Source organism: Microcebus murinus, chromosome X (genome assembly GCF_040939455.1).
Source record: "Microcebus murinus isolate Inina chromosome X, M.murinus_Inina_mat1.0, whole genome shotgun sequence".
Taxonomy (NCBI): Eukaryota; Metazoa; Chordata; class Mammalia; order Primates; family Cheirogaleidae; genus Microcebus; species Microcebus murinus.
The window spans coordinates 74,746,196-74,759,678 of record NC_134136.1 but is presented as its reverse complement, the minus strand read 5'-3'; positions in this window follow the sequence as shown (position 1 = coordinate 74,759,678).

Sequence of the window (13,483 nt, the reverse complement as noted above, 5' to 3'; positions counted from 1 at the left end):
CAGAAAGAAAAAATCAAATAACCCCATTAAAAAGTGGGCAAAGGACTTGAACAGAGACTTTTCTAGAGAAGAGAGAAGAATGGCCAACAAACATATGAAAAAATGCTCAACATCTCTAATCGTCAGGGAAATGCAAATCAAAACCACAATGAGATATCACTTAACCCCAGTGAGAATGGCCTTTATCAAAAAGTCTCCAAATAACAAATGCTGGTGTGGATGCGGTGTGAGAGGAACACTCCTACACTGCTGGTGGGACTGCAAACTAGTTCAACCTCTGTGGAAAGCAATATGGAGATACCTTAAAGCAATACAAGGGAATCTACCATTTGATCCAGCAATCCCATTGCTGGTAATCTACCCAAATGATCCAATGACAGTCTACAAAAAAGATACCTGACTTGAATGTTTATAGCAGCACAATTCATAATTGCAAGGCTGTGGAAACAGCCCAAGTGCCCATCAATCCAAGAATGGATTAATAAAATGTGGTATATGTATACCATGGAGTACTATTCAGCTCTAAGAAACAATGGTGATATAGCACATCTTATATTTTCCTGGTTAGAGCTGGAACCCATACTACTAAGTGAAGTATCCCAAGAATGGAAAAACAAGCACCAGATATATTCTCCACCAAACTGGTATTAACTGACTAGCACCTAAGTGGACACATAGGTTATTTTATTTTTAAATTTTGAGGAACTTCCATAGTTTTCTACGTAGTACTGCTGATCCATTGTTTTCTGACACAGTTTTTAATGCTTTCTCTTCTCAAACCCTCCCCCCTCTTGCCTCTTCCACACATACATAAAGACCATTTGCATCATCTTAATAAATGAAAGAATTGGAAAGTTTATGTCACCATTATCCACGCAATATTTACATATCTATTCAAATATATAGATAATCTGCCTTTAAATATTGCCCCATTTGGTGGGAAAATTCATAAGCATATAATACAGAGACTGTGTGGTAGACAAAATAATGTCTCCCTCAAAATGTCCACACCCTAATCCCTAGAACCTATATATATGTTAACTTATGTGACAAAAGAGACTTCACAGATGTAATCAGGGCTATGACCCTTAAAATAGGGACATTAGATTATCCAAGTGTATCTAATCTTCTCACAAAGGCCTTTAAAAGCAGAGAACTTTCTCCCATTGGTGGCAGAAAAGATGAGGTATAAGTCATCAGATGCACTCTAAATATGAGGATTTGATCTACCTTGAAGATGGTAGAATGCGGTCACAGGAAAGGCATATAGTTGGCTTTTAGAAGCTGAGAGCAAGCCCTCCCTTGCCAACAGCCTCAAAGAACTTGGAAACAAAATCTTTCCCATAGCCTCAAGTAATGAACAAGGTTCTATTCACACCTTGATTTTAGCCCAATGAGACTCATGTAGAACTTCTACAGAACTGTAATATAATAACTGGATGTTTATTAGGATAATTTGTTATAGTATCAATATAAAACTAATTGATAACTGTATTCTATAATTATTCTGTGAAAAACAATCATACAAAGTATATTCAACCTGTTTCTGCACTAAATAAGAAATGGACAACTTTGCTCTTTCTCATTTTCCCTGAGTAATTTGCGATGTGCGTATGCTGGCCATAGCACCAGTAGAAAGAACAGCACCAAGACAGAGGTGTAAGAGGTATTTTAGAGTTCACTGACACCTCATTTACAAAATGTACTTGGAATAACAATGTATTTAGGGATGTTATTGCCTCTGAGCCAGATACTTAGAATATCTGATGTTAGCTCTTACAATTAAGATGCCCTTACCTACAGTCATTGGATTAATTTTCAATTTGCTACTATTTACAATTAGTAACACATTCATATTTGTTATTCTATTTAGTTTTTAGAATAAATTTGGGAGATAAGTCAGACAGATAACAACCTTCTTTTGGAGATGAACAAAGCAAGGTGCTGATAGTTTAAATTTTTTTATTTTATTTATTTTTATCTATATTTTAATGAGTAGTTGTACATATTTATGAGGTACATATGTTTTCTCTGATACATTTACACAATGTGTAATTTTTGCAGAGGGTCACAGAAATAGCCTCAGAACAAGGCATAAACCACTTCTGACTCTATCCAAAGGCCTCTATTCTACCTTAGAGAACAGATGATAAGCAATAGTGAAGGCTGCTTAAATTTCTCAGTAATCGAGCTTGAAGCCATTCTCTTTTACCCTCCTTTTAATTTTTGTACTTTATCCATTATCTTCTATCAATCCATTTAATCCCTTCCCAAATGCATAGCTCCACATTTTTCTGAAGGGAAAAATTGAAGTTCCAAAGAAATTGAAGTGTCCTTTTCTGACTTTTCAAACAATAGAAATGTAAGTGTGTTTATTTAATTCTTGTCACAACAAAGGTTCTCTAGTGAAGTGTTCCTCTTCAAATACCACTTTAAATATTTTTGGTGTCTAATATGTTTATAAGTATTATTTGCTATTAGACATATGTGCTTTCTAGGATAAAGCATTAAAGAAAATATATCTGTAACAGGGGTCCTAATTTATATTGGGATGTCAAGGAAATTGACCATTAGGGTGAGATATTAAGGATGAATAGGAGTTAGTTGAGGAACAGAAAAAAGCAAAGTCAGCAGTCTTGGGCATGTTGACTGAAAAACAATGGGATTTTAGAGGAAGGCAGTCACTAGAGTATATAGGGCCTTATTGACCATCTTCAGGACACTGGGCATGAATCTCAATCCACGTTTAGGATCTTGAGCACAATGGGCACCTATTGAAGGGTTTTAAGCCAGTGAATGATAGAATCCAATTTGTTAAAAAAAAAAAAACTATCCTGGCTATTATGTGAATAATGGTTTGGAAGAGGACTGGGAAATCAAGGATATCACTTAAGTTTTAGGATTGGACTACTAAAGAAATTAAGGATGGCATTAGGTTTTGGCCTGAGCAGGAAGATATATGTCTTTGACATACATATATATCGAGGTGAAGATGATGGGAAGAGAAGCAGAATGGCCAGAGATGGAGTTTTGTTTTGAATATAAAAAGTTTGAGATATCTCTGAGACATGTATATAGAAATGCCAAATAAACACTTGTATAAACAAGTAGGAGGCTCAGAATAGAAGTCCAGACTAGTGACAATAATTTAGGATCATTTGTATAGAGGTTGTGCTCAACAATCTGGGAATGGATGAGATAGACTAGGTAGAGAAGGAGTGAGAAAAGAAAGCCTGTGGCAGGGGGAGAGGGAAAATAATTTTACACAAAAGAAACATAGGCTGGCAGTCTTTAATTGGTAATTCTGAAATCACTAAAGCTATGGCAATATATTATTATTATTTTTGAAGCATAGTCTCGCTCTGTTGCCCAGCCTAGAGTGAGTGCCATGGCATCAGCCTAGCTCATAGCAACCTCAAACTCCTGGGCTCAAGCGATCCTCCTGCCTCAGTCTCTCGAGTAGCTGGGACTACAGGCATGCGCCACCATGCCCGGCTAATTTTTTCTATATATATTAGTTGGCCAATTAATTTCTTTCTATTTGTAGTAGAGATGGGGTCTCACTCTTGCTCAGGCTGGTTTCAAACTCCTGACCTCGAGCAATCCGCCTGCCTAGGCCTCCCAGAGTGCTAGGATTAGAGGCGTGAGCCACCGTGCCCGGCCTATGGCAATATATTATTGAAGCTTAATTGTTGGTAAAAATTGACCTGACCCTAACTTATTTAGTGACAAAATCTGACACTGAGGTGAGAATTTTTATAATCTATTTGTCTAATATGTCAGTATTTAATTTAGGATATGGTTTTAAACATAAATACTTATTGATGTTGGATTAGAGATTGCTTCATCCAGACACTACTAGGGTATTAGATAATGTGGGATATATGTTCTGTATTACTTCCTAAAACCTAATAATCAGATTTCTGTACCATATCTAGTCCCTAGTGTTTTAAGTAAGGCACCTGTAGCATGTGCCAACTAATACACACATGGGCAAGCAAGCATGGCATGTATCTGTGATAGAATGTGGAGTGATAATAAATAGGCTGACAATATAGGAGGAGCAAAGTCCATGTAGGTCTTTGCAAGTTATATTAAGGAATGTGATGGTTAGATTAAATTCAATTAACTATGGGTTTACTATTTATAGGTAACGTTTTTATTCACATTCTATAAGCAATGAACCTGAGACTAAGGGTAATTAATTTTTCCAAAGCTACATAGCTAATAAGTGATGACTGGAATTTTCTAGAGACCCTGCTCTTAACCACAGCACAGTAGTGTATAATTATCAGTGTAAATTGGCAAATGTCTTATTTATTCTGGCTAGTATATTCATGCATGCCTGTGTGTGTGTACTTGCTCCAGTTTTATTTTATATAGTTGTACAGAGCTATAATTAAAACATAGCAAATTGCACATAAAGTGTGCAATTTCATATATGTTCAACCATGAACCAATCATAGCAATCTAGTCATAAATAGTTTTATCACTCATCATGTACATTGATCTCCAGGCAAACACAAGATCTGATTTCTATCACTGTAGATGAGTTTGCATTTTCTAGAATATTTCCTAAATGGAATCATAAAACATGTACACCCTTTCAGTCTGGCTTGTATCACTCAGAATATTAATTTTTAGATTCATCCAAGTTGTGTATATCAGTTGTTTATTCCTTTTTACAGCACTGAGTAGTATTGTTTGGATATACCAGTTTATCTAATCACATTATTTGTGGGATTTTTTTTCCATTTTTTACCATGAAAAATAAAGCTGCCGTGAACATTCATGCACAGTCATTGAATGGTCATGCATTTACAGTTTTCTTTATTACAGACCTTGAAACAGAATGGCTAGATTGTGTAGTAGGTGTCTGACTAAATCTCTAAAAAAAACCTCTCATATAGTTTTACAAAGTGATTTTCATCAATAGTGTGAGAAAGTTCCCATTTATCTACCCTCACCAATACTTGGTGTCATTAATCTTTTCAATTCTAGCTTTTGTGAAGTTGTGTAGTAGTATATTACTGTGGTTTACTTTGCCATTCATTGATGAATGATAATGTTTGACATCTTTTCATCAGTTTATTGATCATTTATATATCTTCTTTTTGGGGAGGAACCTGTTGTGAAGAACCTTTTGTGAAGAATCTGTTCAAATATTTTGCCTATTTTTATTGGGTTTTTTTTTATTGAGCTGTAAAAATTATTTTTTTTATATTTCTGATGTTTGTTATTTTTGCATTTGCTTCATTGATTTGGGTTTGTATTATACACATAGTTTAGGGTTGATCTTGAGATTTGATGTATGGATACCCTAATCACACACACACAAAAAAAAAAAAACACCAAAGAAATTTGAGTGGTTTCATGCCATGCACACAATTAGTGGTTTGTGTTTTTCTCTCACTCTCTGCTGTATTTCTCCCCTATGCCCATCTTGCTGGGGCTCGTGTTCCTGGTTCCTCTGGAAAGTCAGTGTGGCTTCTTTTTGAGTTCCCGTTATCAGTCACAAAAATCAACTTATGGTGGATAATAGACTTAAACCTAAGGAATAAAACAGTAAGAATTCTAGAAGAAAATATTGGAAAAACTCTTACACACATTGGCCTAGGCAAATAATTTATAAAGAAGACACCAAAGGTAATCAATCACAGCAACAACAAAAATAAATAAATGGGACCTGATAAAATTGAAAAGCTTCTGCACAACCAAGGAAATATCACGAGAGCAAACAGACAATCTACAGAATGGCAGAAAATATTTGCATACTACACATCCAATAAAGGTCTGATAAGTAGAGTCAATATAGAACTCAGAAAAATCAGCAAGAAAAAAAATCAAACAACCCTATCGAAAAGTGGGCAAAGGATATGAACAAAAACTTTTCAAAAGAAGCTAGACTAATGGCCAACAAGCATATGAAAAAAATGCTCAACATCTCTAACAATCAGGGCAATGCAAATCAAAACCACAATGAGATATCACTTAACTCCAGTGAGAATGGCCTTTATCAAAAAATCCCAAAACAATAAATGTTGGCGTGGATGTGGAGAGAGAGGAACATTCATACACTGCTGGTGGAACTGCAAAATAGTACAACCTCTGTGGAAATAAATATGGAGATACCTCAAAGAGATAAAAGTAGAACTACCATTTGATCTAGCAATCGCATTACTGGGCATCTACCTAAAAGAACAAAAGACATTCTATAAAAAAGACATCTGCACTCGAATGTTTATAGCAGCACAATTCACAATTGCAAAGATGTGGAAACAACCCAAATGCCCATCCATACATGAGTGGATTAATGAAATGTAGTATATGTATACCATGGCATTCTACTCAGCCACAAAAAAAACCAATGGTGATCTAGCACCTTTGTATTATGCTGGATAGAGCTGGAACCCATTCTACTAAGTGAAGTATCCCAAGAATTGAAAAAACAAGCACTACATGTACTCACAAACAAATTAGTATTATGTACTCATGTAGTAGTAACATTCATCGGGTGTCGGGTAGGTGGGAGGGGGGAGGGGAGATGAGTATCTTCACACCTCATGGGTGTGGTATGCATGGTCTGGAGGATAGACACGCTTGGAGCTCTGACTCGGGTGGGCCAAAGTCAATATACATAACCTAAATATTTGTATCCCCGTAATATGCTAAATTAAAAATAAATAAATAAAAATAGAAAAGAATAGTGATTATTTCTTTAATAATGCAATTTGTACTTTAAGAGAGACACAGATAGTTGCCAATGAAGATTCAGGGAGGATAAAAATCATTTCAGGGTCAGAAAATATTTTTTAAAGACATGACATATGACTTGGAATGCGAAGAAAAAGGGATGTATTGTCATTTACTCGGTCCTCCCTAACAAAGGGAGGGGGTAACTTACCTTATTCATTAGTTTGGGGAACAAAAACAGGGTATGTATGGATTTTTTTCTTCTCTTATTCTTATTGGGAGTCAGGGTGATTATATTTTCTTCCATGACATAAATTTTCCATGATACTTCTTATAGGATCAGCATTGCCAATGATTATGCAATGCTTCCTAGGACTGGTTGAGTAAGTCTGCCTAATTCTGGAGTAGAGTATTAGGAAGTCCATTGCTGTCAAACACTTAAGTTACATTCTTCAGTATTAGCATTATCAGTAATGGATTTTTTGTCGCCTATCATTGGATTTCTTTGTCCCTTTCAGTTACTGAATTGCATGTGGAAAGAAGAAGTGCTGTATTCTGACACCATAAGACACAAACTATTACAATTTATTAGGTATCTACTGTGTACCAGATATTGTGCTAAGTGATTAAGGTATAGTCTTACTCATTCTTCATAACAACTCTAGAGAGGGGTACCAATAATAGCTTTCATTTTACATGTGAAGATGTCGAGTTTATAGGAGTTACTCCACTTACCCAAGGTCATACATGTATATAAGTGGTGAAGCTGTGGCGCAAACCTAAATCTGTCTGGGTCCATTATATTATGCAGAACAGGAGTTGAGGTAAATGTCATAGTTAATCACAGCAGAATCAGGAAAATGATCAGGGAATAGAATAGAGAGTATTTCAATTTTGTTGATGCATAGAATCTGAAAAGGTAGTCTATGGGCAATGGTAAAGTTCTCAGTGTACTGTACATATAGTTGACCATGAAAGACTAAAAGTACAAAAACAAAACAAAAATGATTAGTGCTGTACACATAATGGTTTGAGTAAGAGTTACTGATATTTAGTGGGGGATGGCGTAAATGAATAATTGATACCATGCCATATGAAGTAATCACAGTGTAAGTTATTTCAGTTTGGGGACTGATGCTTTGCTTTAGCATTCAAATTGGAAGATTTTATTTTTCCTGATAAAGGAAAAGAAGAAACTTCTTCACTGCAGCAGTAGCAAAAAGAATATGATTTATAGTAAGGCAAATCTGGACAGTTAGAGGTATTTTTAGGAAATATTTTACAGAAATGGAAGATAATTCAATTGTACATTGGGATGATAGTAATTTCCTATAACTTTGAAATAATTTTTTCTCTAGGAGTTAAAATAGTTTAATTGCATATGATAAAAAGATGAAAAATGCCTTTTTGGATTATTCAGTGAGAGTGACATATCAAAAGACAATAATTTTAAAATATGATAAAATGCAGAGGAATTAAACCAGGACTAACATGGAAACATTTCCTATGCCTGTGCTGGCTAAGAATTTTGTCCACACTGAGGAATGGAGAGCTTGGTGTTGAAGAGCAGAAATCATACCTTACTTTGATCCTGATAATCTCTTTTGTCATGATTGTGTGTGGATTACGTTCTTTTCAGTTAATTTTTGTTGTCTTTATGATCACCCCAAAGGAAAACAAACAACAACAATAAACTTCAAATACTGCTCTAGGAGAGAAACTGAATAGAGCAAATCTAGTAATCACTTGGAATTATTATCTTGCTACCAAACATGGACAGACCAGGTGAGCTGAACCACTCCAGAGTAGAAACATACTGATGGTACTTCTTCAAGTCAACTTAGCACAAAATGTCTTGTAACGACTTCAGTTTTACAAAAGATAGTCATCATAATGTTAATTTACAGAAAAACTTCAATATTTTAAAGTATTATCACATAGATTATCTCATTTTATAAAGAAGATAGCTTATTCTTAAATATTTTAATCTGGTAAATAACATGAAAAATAATGCCATTTATACAGAAATATTTCAATTTGAATATAGAAATTCTTGATTTTAATAAAGTTTCATGTTATATCCATTCTAAAAGTAGGTCAAGAACAGACATTGTCCCGTTTTAGAAGAGTGTGAACACATTTAATCTTCTGTATTCCTATTACTTCACCACTGAATATAATAAATACAAAATATATCCAATTACAGCACAATAGGATTAAATTCAGAAAGTTACTATGGTGCATGATTTTAAGTATCAACCCTTTTGACTTTCAATTTTCAAAAACGTAATTCATAGTAACTGAAAGGAATGTGAACAATAGTATTTGTGGAACATATTATGAGAGCATTGCATTTTTATGAGTATATTATAAGATTCCTATGTTTAAAATCAATACTGAAAAAATCTTGCTGATTTCAATTGTAGGAAAAAACATATTTACTAAAATAATAACTGGAAATGTGTGAATTAACACACAGAAATATAGTCAAGAGGTTGAGGTCCCACCACATTTAAAAAGTTTCTGTTGGCTTTACGACATGGAGGGTATCGGTAAACTTACCAACAGCCATTTCACTGGAGTGAACAGGCAGAAACCAGACTGACTGGGTTGAGGAATGAGATTCCACATACAAGTGGTGTCATACATTATTTTGGTACCATAGCTAAGGAAATATATCCAAATCAAAGAATGTGGAGATTTTCTCCTTTGTTTTCTTGTAAGAACTTTTGTAGTTTAGATATTACATTTAGTTCTTTGATCAATTGGGGATTAATTTTTGTACTTGGATTGTTATAGGGATCCAAATCCATTCTTTGGAATATGAATATCCATTTTCTCCCAGCACCATTTATAGAACAGGCTATTCTTCCACATTGTTTCTTTTTTTTGTTTGTTTGTTTTTTGACTCCTTGATATATTTTTTTTAAATTGTTTTGATATTTTTTAAATTTCATCATATTACGGGGGTACAAATATTTAGGTTACATATATTGCCTTTGCTCCACCTGAGTCAGAGCTTCAAGCATGTCCATCCCCCAGATAGTGTGCACCACACCCATTAGGTATGAATATACCTATCCTCTCCTTCCACTTCCCACCTGCCTGACACCCAATGAATGTTACTAATATATGTGTATCAGGGGTTCGTGACGTCACCAATAAAGATAGGGCACCCTGGAAGACTGTGTTGCAAGAGATAGAAGAAACAAAGACACAGACACAGAAATAATAGTTAAAAAAGCGGGGAGGTCAGGAGACCACCAGCACTCTGGTGCCAAGGTGGCAGTGACTGAACCCCAGCACTTGCTTTTTATTCTCTTTGCCATGTTGTAAAATACAATGATCTCATGTGAAAAAATCACAGGATACAATGATCAAAGGTTTTGGGGTTCCCCCCAAAATCACAAGGTGTCCTAGCTAATTTCCTTCTCATTTCTAGAAGTGAAAAACACATAATTCTTCAGTAGGTACAACCTTTTTGATCAAGGTAAACTGATTTATCTCACGCTCAAGATATGTACATGGATATCAATCTTAATGTCAGTAGCTGCGACCCATTTGATCGAGAAACAAGGAAACTACATGCTTCCCACTGGGAGACTGGCTTTACATTAACTGAGGCATTATTGAGAGAAAAGGAGAGAAGGAACATGACCCAAAGTGCAAACACTATGGAAGCCTTGAGACCCTTCTCCCGAGCTGACACATTGCAATCTACCTCTACAGCCATGAGAAGTTTTCATGTCAGGCCTCCCACGGCTTTTCATGCATGAGACCCCTTAGGCTCTGAGGTTGGAGCATGCTTTTCTGTACTCCCAGATCGCTGATACATGTCTCCCAACTAGACAGTTAACATCTGCATTTATTTCAGGCTTCTGCTCAGGCAATTCCTTCACCTCCTATCCTCTCACAGCCCCAGACATAGCATTGTAAGTCACAGTGGTCTTAATCCCATCATGTGTGATGTGTGCACATAAGAATTGATCAGTTAATACCAATCTTTTTTTTTTCTTTTTTTAGTTAATACCAATTTGATGGTGAGTATATGTGGTGCTTGATTTTCTATTCTTGTGATACTTAGTAGAATGGATTCCAGCTCTATCCAGGATAACACAACGGTACCTATGCTAAAAATGAATTGAGCATAAGGGTATCGATTTATTCTAGACTCTCAATTATATTATATTGATCTTTATATCTATCCTTATGGAAGTTATTAGTATAGCTTTGTAGTAAGTTTTAATATTGAGAATTTTGAATCCAATAATATTGCTCTTTATTAACATTGATTGTTTTAGCTTTTCTGGGTTCATTTTATTTCAATATGAGATTTTGGATCAACTAGTCTAAAAAGGCAGCTAGGATCTTTAAAGAGATTTCATTAAATTGGTAAATCAAATATAAAGTATCACCATCTTATTATGTTTTCTAGTTTATGATCATGGATTTCTTTCTCCATTTATTTAGTTTCTCATTCATATTATTCCATAAAGATTTGTAGTTTTTATTTTAATTTTTTTTTTATTTTGGCATATTATGGGGATACAGATTTTAAGGTTTCAATAGATGCCCATTTCCCCCCTCACCCCAAAAGTCTGAGTCTCCATCATGACCATCCCCCAGATGGTGCACATCTCACTCATTATGTATGTATATACCCGCCCCCCTTCCCCCTCCCACCTGCCCAATACCCTATTACAGTAGTACCTATGTGTCCACTTAGGTACTACTCAGTTAATACCAGTTTGCTGGAGAATATATCTGGTGCTTATTGTTCCATTCTTGGGATACTTCACTTAGTAGTACGAGTTCCAGCTCTAAACAGGAGAATATAAGATGTGCTATATCACCATTGTTACTTAGAGCTGAATAGTACTCCATGGTATACATATACCACATTTTATTAATCCATTCTTGGATTGATGGGCACTTGGGCTGTTTCCACAGCCTTGCAATTATGAATTGTGCTGCTATAAACATTCGGGTGCAGGTGTCTTTTTTGTAGAGTGTCATTGGATCATTTGGGTAGATGACCAGCAATGGGATTGCTGGATCAAATGGTAGATTCACTTGTATCGCTTTAAGATATCTCCATATTGCTTTCCACAGAGGTTGAACTAGTTTGCAGTCCCACCAGCAGTGTAGGAGTGTTCCTCTCTCTCCGTAACCATGCCAGCATTTATTGTTTGGAGATTTTTTGATAAAGGCCATTCTCACTGGGGTTAAGTGATATCTCATTGTGGTTTTGATTTGCATTTCCCTGATGATTAGAGATGTTGAGCATTTTTTCATATGTTTGTTGGCCATTCTTCTGTCTTCTTTAGAAAAGTTTCTGTTCAAGTCCTTTGCCCACTTTTTAATGGGGTTATTTGATTTTTTCTTCCTAATTTTCGTGAGTTCTAAGCATATTCTAGTTATCAGTTCCTTATCGGATGCATAGGATGCAAAAATTTTCTCCCATTCTTTAGGTTGTCTGTTTACTTTCATGACTATTTCTTTGGCTGTGCAGAAGCTTTGTAGTTTGATCATGTCCCATTTATTTATTTTTGTTGCTGCTGTGATTGCCTTTGGGGACTTCTTCATAAACTCTTTGCCCAGGCCGATGTCTAGGAGAGTGTTCCAACTTTTTCCTCTAGAGTTCTAATAGTTTCATACCTTAGGTTTAAGTCTGTTATCCAGCGTGAGTTGGTTTTTGTGAGAGGTGAAAGGTGTGGATCCTGTTTTAACCTTCTACAGTTGGCTATCCAGTTTTCCCAGCACCATTTATTGAAAAGGGATTCTTTTCCCCAGCGAATGTTTTTGTCTGCTTTGTCAAAGATTAAATGGCTATATGAGGATGGTTTTATATCAGGATTCTCACATCTGTTCAACTGGTCCATATTCCTATTTTTGGGCCACTACGATATTGATTTAATTACTACAGCTTTGTAGTATACTTTGATATCTGGCATATTAATGCGTCCCATTTTGTTTTTGTTGCCTAGAATTGCTCTTTATATTTGCGGTCTTCTTTGGTTCCATACAAAGCATAAAATTATTTTTTCTATATCTGTGAAGAATGCTGGTGGGATTTTAATAGGTATTGCACTGAATCTGTAGATCAGTTTGGGTAGTATAGACATTTTGATGATATTGAGTCTGCCGATCCACGAGCATGGTATGGATTTCCATCTGTTTACATACTCTGCTATTTCCTTCCTCAGTATTTCATAGTTCTCCCTGTAGAGGTCTTTTACGTCCTTGGTTAAGTATATTCCTAGGTACTTTAATTTCTTTGTTGCTATTGTGGAGGGAATTGAGTCTTTGATTTGGTTCTCAATTAGATTGTTGTTGGCGTATATGAATGCCTCTGATTTCTGTGTATTGATTTTGTATCCTTAGACTTTACTAAATTCATTGATCAGTTCCAGGAGTTTCTTGGTTGAATCTTTGGAGTTTTCTAGATACAATATCATATCATCAGCAAACAGTGAAAGTTTGATCTCTTCTGCCCCTATTTGGATACCTTTGATTCCATTTTCCTGTCTGATTGCTGTAGCCAAGACTTCCAGCATTATGTTGAACAGAAGTGGAGATAGTGGGCAGCCTTGTCTGGTTTCAGTTCTAAGTGGGAATGATTTCAATTTTTCCCCATTCAGTATGATGTTGGCTATGGGTCTGTCATATATGGCTTGTATCATTTTTAGGTATGTCCCTTCTATGCCTATTTTGTTACGTGTTCATATTATGAAAGGGTGTTGAATTTTGTCAAAAGCTTTTTCTGCATCTATTGAAAGAATCATGTGGT